The sequence below is a fragment of the Hyaena hyaena genome, unplaced genomic scaffold (assembly GCF_003009895.1).
Source record: "Hyaena hyaena isolate Hyena2069 unplaced genomic scaffold, ASM300989v1 scaffold_458, whole genome shotgun sequence".
Taxonomy (NCBI): domain Eukaryota; kingdom Metazoa; phylum Chordata; class Mammalia; order Carnivora; family Hyaenidae; genus Hyaena; species Hyaena hyaena.
In genome coordinates this window covers 1,136,218-1,149,004 of record NW_024081090.1, presented here as the reverse complement: position 1 = coordinate 1,149,004, position 12,787 = coordinate 1,136,218, and positions in this window count along the sequence as shown.

Here is a 12,787-nt window from a genome sequence, read left to right as displayed (position 1 = left end):
TCACGTCATGATCCCCGGGGTCATAGGATTGAGCCCCGTATTGGGCTCCATGCTGAGCATGGAGATTACTTGGCATTTTCTCTCTCCCTCTCTCTGCACCCACCCCCCATTCATGTACACGCACTCACTTTCTCTCTCTCTCAAAAATAAATAAATAAACTTAAAAAAAAGATGCATTAAGATGAAAAAAGAGAAACTTGTCTTAGAAAAGTGTAGAGACGAGTGATGAAGGGATGAAGGAAAATGGTCAAAGAAAACCAATTTGGAATAATTAACCACTACCCAATAATTTGGTTAATTAAGGCAAAATTGTTTATCAACTGGTCCTGAACCTACCTAGAATTATACATAGGCTGGCAAGAGTGAAGGGGTTGGTGTGATGAGTCTTTATGCTAGAAATGAGAAGAAGGGGAGGAGATATTGGTTGTTAAAAGTAAAAATAAGTTGAGTCAAGAAGACCTGGGTTTATATCTAAGATCTGCCCTTTTTGAGCAGTGAGACCTTAGAGAAATTGCTTAGCTATCCTATTTGTTAATTTCATCACCTACAACATGAAAGTAAATACATTTAACTCACAAGTTATTTTAGGATTAAATATAATAATTAATGTTGAATAGTTGATGCAATATTCTCTGAAATTGTGTCTCTATTGTGCTGATGTCTCCTATGTTCTAGGAAAAGATGGAGGCTTAATTCCTATTACTCTGGACAATGTCCATGTATAGTTTATAGGCTAAGAAAAGTGCCTGACTCTCCAAGGAACATAGCTATTAGATTATTACTGATGAGTCAGAATATGAATTAACTTGTTTGTAGATTCCTTTTCCTCAAATAAGCTTCCCTCCACTTTGTTCTTGTATGCTCTCTTAGATACTTGTATACTTTTCATTCAAGTTATTTAGACAAAAACTTGGTGGACATCTTTAATTCCTCTTTCACTGCATATCCAATCCCAGGGTCAGTTCCATCAGTTTATCACCTTCATTGCTACCACCATAGTCCGAGTTGCCTGAATTATGGCAAAAACACCAAAAATGGTCTTGCTATTGATTCCACTATACTATTTTCTGGAAAAAGAAGCCAAAGTGAATCTTTGAAAACATCTTTCAGATTCATGTTCTTCTTCTTCCCCAAATCCCTCCTTGTCTTCCCTTTTCACTCAGAACAAAAGCTGAAGTTCTTTTAGAGCCTACAGGGCCCTAAATGATCAGGCATCCTGCTTCTTCTTGTACCATACCTCCTTCCATTTTCCCTCATTCCTCCATTCTCACTCCACATAAGCTACACAGATTTTATGTTGATTTTGGAACATGGCAAACACATTCTGGTCCACCTAGTCACCCACTACCAGGCATCTATTTAGTTGATCAAAGGTTGCTGAATGGAACATTACTCTCCCTGAGCAAGCAAGCTAATGCATGTACCAGAATGAACAAGGGGAATAAACTCAGTGGTGCAGAGAAGCCCCTGTATAGAGACTAGAGATACAGCATACAAATAAGTTGAGGTGCTGTTAGATGATGACTCTGTGAATCTGGCTGCTGCAGCAAAGAATGACTCAAGAAAGGTGACTAAGAAGATAAGAGACCAGGCTCAAGAGTTATTTATCCTCCCCTAGCCACCTTATCCAAAATAGCACCTGACCCCTATGCTGTCAGTCTTTATCTCTTTATTACCACCTCTTGTATTCACTTGCTTATTCGTTTGAAGTTCTTCCTTACTAGACTGTAAACAGCATGTGATTAGGAGCTTAGTGTATTCTGTTTATTACAATACTCTCAATATGTCTGATGTATAGAAGCAAATATTGGTAAATGAATAAATGGTTTAGTATCTATAAACTGAAATGCCTCTATCTGAGAGAGAGAGAGAGAGAGAGAGAGAGATGTCTAAATATCAAGCTGTTCATATATAGTTATGTTGGTGCTTTTTAACCATTGACTTAACTGCCCCTCCAACATTTCTTGCAAACCAGGATTTTGCATTCACCCTAAGTAAAGTTAAACCAGGCTTAAGCCCATGTGTGTCAACCAAAAGCTTATTGATGCACTAGACCAGTGGTTCTCAAATGCCAGCATGCATCACAATCAACTGAAGGCCTTATGGAAACAGAGTTCTAGGCCCCATGCCAGGGCTGGTGAGGACCCGAGAATGTGCATTTCTCGCAAGGGCTGCTGCTACTGCGAGTCCAGAGACCACATTTCAGGAACCACCACATTAGACTGTTCTTACTGCTGGCCCAGGGATCGCATTTCGGGAACCACCACATTAAACTGTTCTTATAGCTCCTTAAAGTGGGCATCTTGCCCATTACATAGCCTGGTCCAGGATTGGTGAGACCCAAGGGAAGAGGCAGGTTTGTTTCATTTAAGCTGCTACAAAGCCCAGTGCAGCCCTGCTTTTTGGAGACTTTACAAGGTCACCATTCAACATGGGATTTACTTACTATGTTCAGCTAATCCTGATGAAGAGTTCAGGCCTGTTTAAGAGCTCTCTTTACAGTCAGCACCAGGACCATATTTTTTAAATAAACCATATCTTTCTTTAATTGGCATGTCTAAGTGGAAGCAGCAAAACAGGATATGAAGACCAGAGTAACAGCAGCGAAAATCTCAAAAATCATGGGGGAAATGCAAAAAGGCAACCCTGATTTGGGGGCAGAGCTTTTTTATGCTTGATAACTTTGGAGGAATCAAACTGACTTCCTTTGAAGAGGGGAAGAAATCACAAGACGAGTAATTAGCTCTCCATTCTACAGGAAAACGTAGTTCACTATTGGTAATGGCCGGCTGCTACTATTGCTTTTAATGTCATAGTTCTCAATCAAAACCAGCTGTCAGCTGCACTGATTTCAATGGGTGACTTGGGGACCAAATCAGATGACAGGGACAGAGAGACAGTGTGCCAATAGTGGGTCTTTGCTTCTGCTTCCTATGGTGGCCATTTAGGACGTGGTGAAGACACAGGATGCTTTCCCAGAAAATTAAACCTCCTATGATTTGTCCCACTCTCCTGCCACCTGAAACACATGTGGCCAGATTATAGTATAGAGTCTCTTTCTGGGTTAGATTCCATTGGAGTGAGTATTTTCTCAACAAATGCGATTTGTGATTCCATGAATAGAAAGTCTCTTATGGCACAAGATTAACAAAGCTAATTATTAGAGAATATAAAATTTATTTACTAGCTGAATTTAACAGACTAGCTAATCTAGAGAGTTGAATCTCTCTCTAGCTGAGGCAAATTTTATTCCTATTGGTTATGATAAACTTGGGAATTTTATTCAAAGTTTATCCTAATTCCAAAAACATCTTCTGAGCCTTTGGGATTCTGAAATTCTGGAGAAAGTGCACATCATTTTGTATGCTAAGGGTTCAAAATTGTAGTTAATTACTAAGCATTTTTAACTATAAAGGTGGTTATAGTATAAGATACAGATATAGAGAGAGGTAAGCTATAGACATAGATACTATACAAAGATGCTTACAGTATAAAGATGAAATTCTCAACCAATGGTCTTTGAGACAAATTTGAACCATTATAAACGATCTTTACAAGTCATACCAGAAATGTCTGAAAATTCTTGAAATCATGTCTCATTCTCAAAGTTTTTAAAATATCATTATATCTTTAAATAAGTGGAAAGAGCAAAGAAAATTGTGTGATGATCATTTTAAAATAATATCTAGAATTCTTTCTTAGCCTTTATCATATGGCAGAATTTCAGAAAATGTAACCTAAAATTCTGCAAGGTTTATAAAGACATTAAAAGTGTCCCCCTCTATTTCCATTTCCTGCCAAAAAATTCTCTTGGGAAACTTAACAATATTGCTTTATTTCATGTGATCAGAGACTTACCTTAATAGAATTTGCATATGTTGGTTCTGACCCATCCTCAGTTCTAGTTGCAGATATGTTGTCAGAAGCTCTCACTGTGGTGCATCTGGGTGTCTCAGTTGGTTGAGCGCTGACTTTGGCTCAAGTCATGACCTCACGGTTCTTGAGTTAAAGCCCCACATCAGGGTTGCTGCTGTCAGCATGGAGCTGGCTATGGATCCTCGGTCCCCTCTCTCTCTCTGATCTTCGCTCACTCACTCTTAATCTCACAAAAATAAATAAGCTAAAAAAACCAAACAAACATTTTTTGCACACCTGAAATTGCACTGTTAGTGCTCTTCTTTTTTTTTTTTTTTTCTTTTTTGCTGTTTCTTTTTTCCCCCAAATTTTTATTAGATTCTGGTTAGTTAAAATATACTGTAATATTGGTTTCAAGAGTGGAATTTAGTGATTCATCACTTACACATAACACCCAGTGCTCATCACAAGTGCTCTCCTTAATACCCATCACCCATTTAGCCCATCCACCCACCTTCCCTCCAGCAACACTTAGTTTGTTCTCAGCATGTTACCCTCCAAATGAGTATTTTTGTATCCTTTGGGTAAATACCAGTAGTGCAAATACTGGGTCATAGGGTAGCTCTATTTTTAACTTTTTGAGGAACTGCCATATTTGAGCCACTTTCCACAGTTGCTGCACCAGTTTGCATTCCCACCAGCAGCATAAGAGGGTTCTTCTTTCTCTGCATCCTCACTAACACTTGCTTGCTATGTTGTTAATTTTAGTCATTCTGATGTGTATGCAGTGATATTTCATTGTGGTTTTGATTTGTATTTACCTGATGATGAGTGAGATTGAGCATCTTTTCATGTGTCTGTTAGCCATCTGAATGTCTTCTTTGGGGAAAATGCCTGTTCATGTCTTCTGCCCATTTCTTCACTGGATTATTTGTTGTTGAGTTTTAAGTTTGACAATGTCCTTATAGAGTTTGGATACTCTTTTTTTTTTTAGATAGTTTATTGTCAACTTGGTTTCCATATAACACCCAGTGCTCATCCCCACAAGCGCCCTCCTCCATGCCCATCACCACACTTCGCCTCCCTTGCACCCCCATCAGTCCTCAGTTTGTTCTCAGCATTCAAGAGTCTCTCATGGTTTGCCTCCCTCCCTCTCTCCCACTATTTTTCCCCTTCTTCTCCCTATACATGCAAACATATGGTATCTGTCCTTCCCTGACTGACTTATTTCACTCAACATAACACCCTCAAGTTCCATCCATGTTGCTACACATGGCCAGATTTCATTCTTTCTCATTGCCATTTAGTATCCCATTGTATAGATAAACCACATCTTCTTTATCCATTCGTCAGTTGATGGACACTTAGGATCTTTCCAAGTTTTGGCTATTGTTGAGAGTGATGCTATGAACATTGGGGTACATGTGCCCCTATGCATCAGCACTCCTTGAATACTAACTCTTTGAGATCAGATGTGTCATTTGCAAATAACTTCTTCCATTCCATTGTTTGCCTTTTAGTTTTGTTGATTGTTTCCATTGCTGTGCAAGAAGTGTTTTATCTTGATGAAGTTGCAATAGTTCATTTTTGCTTTTGTTTCCCTTGCCAGCAGAGACGAGCCTAGCAAGAAGTTGCCACCAAGGTCAAAGAGATTGCTGCCTGTGTTCTCCTCTAGGATTTTGATGGTTTAGAAATATGCCCTTTTTAAACAAGAAGACCAGTGATGCCATGTTTCTGTAGTTCTCCAGCATCATATCTCTGTACAGTTTTCTCTGACATGGATTCAATAATGCCCCTTCCTCCTAGGTGAAGTCCATGACCAGATCCTCAAAAGTTACTGAGTTCTGTAACACAGAGTGGGTGTTTTCCACCTTTGTGACCCTCTTATGGGCACAAGCAGGGTCAAATACAGATGTGTGGCTGCCATTTTGCAAGTCTTTGAATAAACATGCACAGGATGCTCTTTTTCTTGTATCTATGGTCCACTGAAGTCAGGGCTGTCACAGAGAAATAATAATAATGATGAAAAGGATCGTTCTTCTTGCCACTAATTCAAAAGTAGTCTGACACCATTATGGTTTCTTCCTTCACTTTGCAGACAAGATGTCTTCCAATACACAGAAATTCATAGGTCATCAAGGTAAGAGCTTGAGCCAGGCTGATGTTCACACACTTGTCAGCTACAGCATGCTTTCAGTCTCCATGTTCTTCTTTAAAACATTTTTTAATGTTTATTTATTTTTGGAGAAAGAGGCAGGGAGACAGAGTGTGATCAGGGGAGGGCTGGCAAGAGAGAGGGAGACACAGATTCGAAGTAGGCTCTAGGCTCTGAGCTGTCAGCACAGAGCCAGAGGCGGGGCTTGAACACAGGAACCGCGAGATCAGGACTTGAGCCCAAGTCGTTTAACCAACTGAGCCACCCAAGTGCCTCACATGCTGTTCATGTTCTTATAAGCAGGGAATGATGGAACACAAACCTCCTTAGTTAACCATTCACAAATGAGGATCTCTAGTTTAAAGTGCATTTTTAAAAAATGGGAGACACGTTGAAATTTTGTAAATGTGTTTGAATCATCAAGGTAGCATCCCTAGAGGTACTTCCAAAATTCTGTGATGTGATATTTTCACTGGGCAGCCCCTACTAGGTGATCCAGGGTCAAAGGCATGAACAACAAGCTGCAGAATCCCATTTGGACTGTTAAGGGAATAAAACTTTGGACCCCAATCTCTAATGCAATTCTTTGATTAAACACACACAAGATCTTTTTTCAAAATTAAGCAAAATGCATGGACATTGAGTCTACTTCGCTATAAATCCCCTCATCTCAGCAGTGTTAACAGTGAAGTGGTATCTAAGGGTCTATTCAAAGCAACTCCAGAAAATGCTTCTCGTGCAAAAAAGCAACTCTCAGAGCAGGATACCAGGGCTTTCCCATTTCATTGTTGCTGGCTTTGTGCTCACTTTTGCAATAAATAAGAAGCAAATTACAGATTGAATACTTCTGCTAAGACTCAAGTTTTTTCCTTACTGGTTTACAACGAATGAAAATTCAAGTGCATGCATGCATGTGCCTGTATGCGTGTGCAATTTACTCATCAGAGGCATAAATGGTGGATGGATTTTTTTTTGCACATGTTTAAGCCAAATGGTAAAGCTTGGCTACTGGGCACAGTAACACGTCATGATTCCCTTTGTGATTCACTACAGAGCCCTTATTGTGCCACCGACTCCACAACAGTATGGGTCTAGGCCAGAGGGCTTCAGCACAGTTTCCTTATGTGGTAGTGGTAGGGGGACCCTCTGGTGGACTGATAGTCATCTATATAAAGGACTCTGGGGAGCAGTTTCAGTGATTAATCTAGGATAAAATTTAGACACAACTTTTGTCTAGATGCCACAGAATCTTCATGAAGCCAACCAAAATCTTGAGAATGACCTTAACAATTTGCCTTTGTCTTCTTTGTCTTGCCCTTCTTCTTAGAGAACTTCCAGGCTAAAAACAAGACTTTTGTAGTGTTTATAGATTGGAGTTTTTTTCAACCATGTATAAAAAGGTAAAATTCATGGAACCAAGTTTTCTTCTAGCTCTGAGATTAGATAATTACAACTCAAAAGTATTTATAATTCTGTTGCTAGCAGTTCCAAGAACCTCTCCAGAGTTCTAGGAGAACCACAAATAAGGGGAGAGTAAACATGTGTTTTGTCTCATTTTTCTTTACTCCTTAATCTTATGGTAGGGCCAAGGCTCTAAGAATATTTACAGGATCTGCTGTGTCCATGCCTGACTCATAGGCCAAGATAATTCTTGAGAACTTTTTTTTCCTGTTTCTGCATGGAGTTCCCAGAGCAATTATAGATGTGGATGGCACAATCATGTCATAAGACAAAATGCAGTGACAAGATGAAAAGTGTCTTTGCCTTATTTAAGCTAAATATCTATTATGAAATAAATAAGGTTTAAGGTGCTCTAGCCATCCAGGCTGTTGGTACACAATCTCTCCAACTGACTACATCATTGAACGATCCTATACTTTGCATAGTCATTAGGAACCTGGTCTCTGAGTTTAAATATGAGGTATCTAAAGGGCATTAATAATGAGCAAATAAGTCAGATTAACGGGTCTCATTAGTTGCTTATGCTGATCAACTGTAGGCTCTGTTATGTGATTTATATAGTCCTCCCTGCTGGGCGAAAGTTGGTGGGGAAATAAATGACATTATTTTTGAGCAGTGCAATCATGATACATTTAAATGTGCACATATGGTGTGTATGCATTAACCAAATGAATATTAAATGCTTACCACATTCAAAGAATACCTGAATCTGTTAAGATGTTATATTCTTCATCACCTTCTACAAACCCCAAGCCCCTATGGGTTTAGGGAGAAAAGAAATGTCATTTAATATCATTTAATCAGCCAGCCATGGGTCTTTCTTAATTCTCAGCAAAGACCTTCTGACAAACTGCTGTTTCATTACTCTCCCGGTACACATATATTGGGCTTTTCCCATGAAGCATACCTAAGCCTCCTGGGCTCATGGTATAACTTGTGTTTAAAAGGCCATATGCTATTATTCTGAAACACAAACACATGATATTGCCAAGTATACGGGTGCATGCATACACACAAGTGCACGAGAGTCAGCCCCTCACCCTGAACACTTTTACATTATTGGCATTTTGCAGAACTCGCTCTGTTTCTCTGTGTTTTCATTCTGAGCTGCGGCTAATCGAAACACATGTTTTATCTTTGGCAGCCACAGAGCCCAGATGCGCAGCCCCTAGAAGGAACCACTCTGACGGTGTCACCTGGTTCTCACCTTCCCTGGCCTGGTTTTTCCAGCAGCTCCCAAAGTGGCAATGCTGTGAATCATGCCAGCTCCACCTATTTTCACACTATTCCCTTGTGAAGGGGGGAAACTTGGGCACTGTACATGCTTTGAAACTGAGAAGGAACACATTACAAAGTTGGTGAATTTTCACTTTGAAATAATTGAGAAAATGAACAAGATTTTTCCATGCCTTCATGCATAGTAGAATGTTCTATTCATAAATCAGGGGCTGGGCTTAGAGACAATAGGCAGATGCATGTCCTGCTCTGGAACAGAGCTGAATTCTTAATCATTCTGCTATACATTGAAATCGCACATGTTTGCATGGAAAAACTCAGCCATGGGCTCCCCTTAGACAAAGAACCATTGTTCATGGTTTGGGCCCCAGAGTCCCCTGGGCTCCTGTGGTTCTAGGCAGAAATGGTAATTCAATCAGTGCAACTACACACAAAATAGGAACTGATTCTGGCAGATTGCTCCATTTCCAACATATTCAACCCCTATTTGAAATAATTTTGCTTGATTTTCATGGAGGCTCCATGTTAATAGCTAACATTCCTTAGATCTAAAAACAAAGCACTGATTTTCTCTAGTAGTTTTGGTATTAAAAGGAAGCAATTCCTATCCAATCTTACCAAATCAACTGTCCTACTTCTTCATGGTTGTATAGCTAATGGGGGAAATTTACTCCAAACGTAGTTGAAAGTTCTTTGAAACAATAAAATGAAAGGAGGGTGAAGCAGGGATGCTTCAGAGCAGATTGGCATAGTAACTGAATCTCACTTTTCTTAAAGCAACATCATTCTTATGTGTCCCAGAACAGTTTCTCCTATACTTTCCCAGGTTGTTGCCCAAGGCAATGCAATGCTGATGAAGACAGTGCAATGTGGTTAAAGACAGGATCTCTCCTTGTTTTCCAAAACTCATCACAATTCAAGTGGCTGGTAATATTTACTCAACATTGAAGATGTATGATTCGGTGCATAGATTCCACAGTGTGGTCTGCCTCAACTCTTCTATTTCTTTCTTTCTTTTTTTAAAGATTTTTAAAAATGTTTTATTTATTTCTGAGAGAGAGAGAGAGAGCAAGGGAGGGTCAGAGAGAGAGGGAGACACAGAATCTGAAACAATCTCCAGGCTCTGAGCTAGCTGTCAGCACAGAGCCTAACATGGGGCTTGAACCCACAAACCGTGAGATCATGACCTGAGCCGAAGTCGGATGCTTAACCGACTAAGCCGCCCAGGCGCCCCTCAACTCTTCTATTTCTATGTGATTTTGGATAAGATACTGACTATCCTAACAGTGTAATGACACAGATGTCATTAAGTGATTTGACCCTGTCAGTCACTAGCTCAGGGGTCTTACGGCACTTAATTTCTCTGGCCCTCAGTATCCTTGTCTCTAAAAGAGATTAACAACTTTCCAATTTCTTGAGCACCAAATTTAATTTTGTAGCTGAAATCTCCGATATAGAAAACAGATGAAAGTAATTCAGATATTAGAGTTCATTTTTCTAAGTTCGATTCATACCATGTTGACTAGCCCTCCAAATAATCCCTGAGACCAGATAGATGAGAGAACCCCACTCTAGGTGTAATGGAAACTTCAAAGGATGTTGATTCTCTGAAGATTTTATGCAACTACTTTACTAGTCCTGAATGTCCAACCTCTGGGATTTTTATAAGAGAATAAAACCTTTAATGGTTAAGACGTAGTTAATTTGGATTTTCTTTCCATGCAGCTGAATCTAATTCTAACTTAGCAAGTTGTGTGCCCCCCACCCCGCATCCATTAAAAAAGTTGAATTACTATTGTAATGAAAGTACTGGCACCAGAGGGAGTAGGTGATTTCCTGTGCAGCCTTATCTTCCCCACAATTCCTTTCACCAACATTATCACAGAAGGTCTTAACAACTTTGCCACTAATACTCCCTTGTCCAGGGTTTAGAGAAGAAAGAGGAGGATAGAATTGCAAAAAAAAGAGAAGGAATAGGGTGAATGCTTACAAAGGAAATAGATCATCTACCATTTAAGTTGGGGCCAGATTGGGGGTTTTACGGGATTGGCATCTTATCCAATGCCCAATTTCTTTACGGCTTTTACTCGATAAGCTTTGATGAGGCATTGTCATGTAGTAGGTAGTGTGCGTCATGAAGAGATGAGTAATACATTACCCATGATCAAAATGAATGCATAAAGTAGTGGGGTAGCCAAACACCAAAATAGATAAGTGCTAAAACTTTACATCTCCCCAAAAGTGGTTATCCAGTTTCTACTCACACATTTTCTGTGACGGGGTCATATTAGCCCCTGTTCTAACATGTTTCCTTCCACATGCAGACAGCACTAACCCCCACCGCTCTACCCCTTTTCCTTCACAGTGCTTACAACTTTCTGACCTGTTTCACAGTTTTGTCTCTCTGTTCACTGACTCCATCCCATTCACCCATGAATGGAAGCACCATGCAAGCAAGAACTCTATTTTGTCCACTGCTTTCTTTCCAATGCCTACAATAGTACCTGGCACATAAGGTTTTCAATAAATATTTATTGCATAGATGAATTTTAAGGAGGCTCTTTTTGCTATTGAGCCAAAACATACCATGATTACTTAAATCAGTTTTACTTCAATTTATAGCCATCCTCATTCTGTTGTATTTCACTTTATAACAGTGAAAGAAAACTATCTACCTCTAATGCTAATATCTTGTGAGTAAAATGAGATACTAAATGACAATGTCTTTCAGTCAGTTCTTTGTAAGCATTCTGAAATCACATCAAATAACTTTAGTATATTTTCCACATGACAGCTCATCATTTATGAGAAGACAGTTATCATATCCAACCCTACTGTATCCTCACCACCAGTATCTTATTCAGCCTAAAAGTTTGCAATTCCTTACAGTATTTCTCATGTGGCTTATCATATTTCTTCATCATACTTGTTATTCCCTTTTAGTAGTACCCTAATTTGCCAAAATTCATTTAAAGATACACTTCCCAGTTTCACGTGTAATGCCCCACATAGATTTTGTATAGCACAGTGTGGAACAAGACTCTCGATTCCCATTTCTAGATACCGTGTTCCTGTTATTTTCTTCTAAGAGACAGGTGCTTCTACTCTTGAGTCATGTTTTTCTCTTTCTTATATCCTAAATATTATGAAATACTTAGTTTGAATATAAAAATGACTATTTAATGGTTGGTTCTGCCCAATCCTTCACCAGATCAGCCAGAAGGAGGAAGAAGCAGCCTGGACCTTGAAGGGCAGAAAAGAACAAGCTGGGGGAAGCAGGAAATAAGGAGCCAGCCCAGAAAGGGCTCCTGGTGGGAAGGAGGAAACTTTGTCTGCTACATAAAGTATAATCTTATGCAAATTATTAAGTCTTCTATGAACACATCATCCAGTAAGTAACTAGGCTGTTCATTCAATATTGACAAGCGTTTAAGGCTATTTCTCAGGATACCAAAACATCTGGAAGAAGAGAGGTAAAACTCACCCAGATGTTTGAGGAATGATATGGATGAGGTGGGCACTCACTGGAACTGGCAGAGCAGTGCTTCTACAAAACCTCACTGAATTTATGTTTCTCTAACATATCAGCTACACACATAGGTGCGTAAGATAAATTTTTATCTTCAAGGTCTGGCATCAATGACTATTGACACTTGAAAGTTGAAATGGAATGTAGATTTTAATTTTTCAGTGTCATTGAACCTTCGAAACTTTTTTCCTTGCCTTATACCAAAAACGGTTTGGTTCCTCGGTGACACCCATCAAGTGCCTTATTTCTAGCACATTCAACTTGTACTCTGTCCATTGTCTCATTGACGGCTACCTGATCTCTGAGATTCTCTTGTGCTCCAGGATTCTGGGAGCCCATGATAACAGAATTGTGGCCTCGTGACCTGGTGGTTATTGCTTATTACCCAAATCTAACATCTTAAGATAGTTCATAGAGTGAAATATTAGGTAAAATATTAAAATTATGTGTTTCAAAGGCATTGCCATTTGTGGAAGGACTAAGGGAAAGTATAGAGAATTATATATGGGTCTGTTTCCATAAATATACTTTCCTGCCAAAAAATTACATAG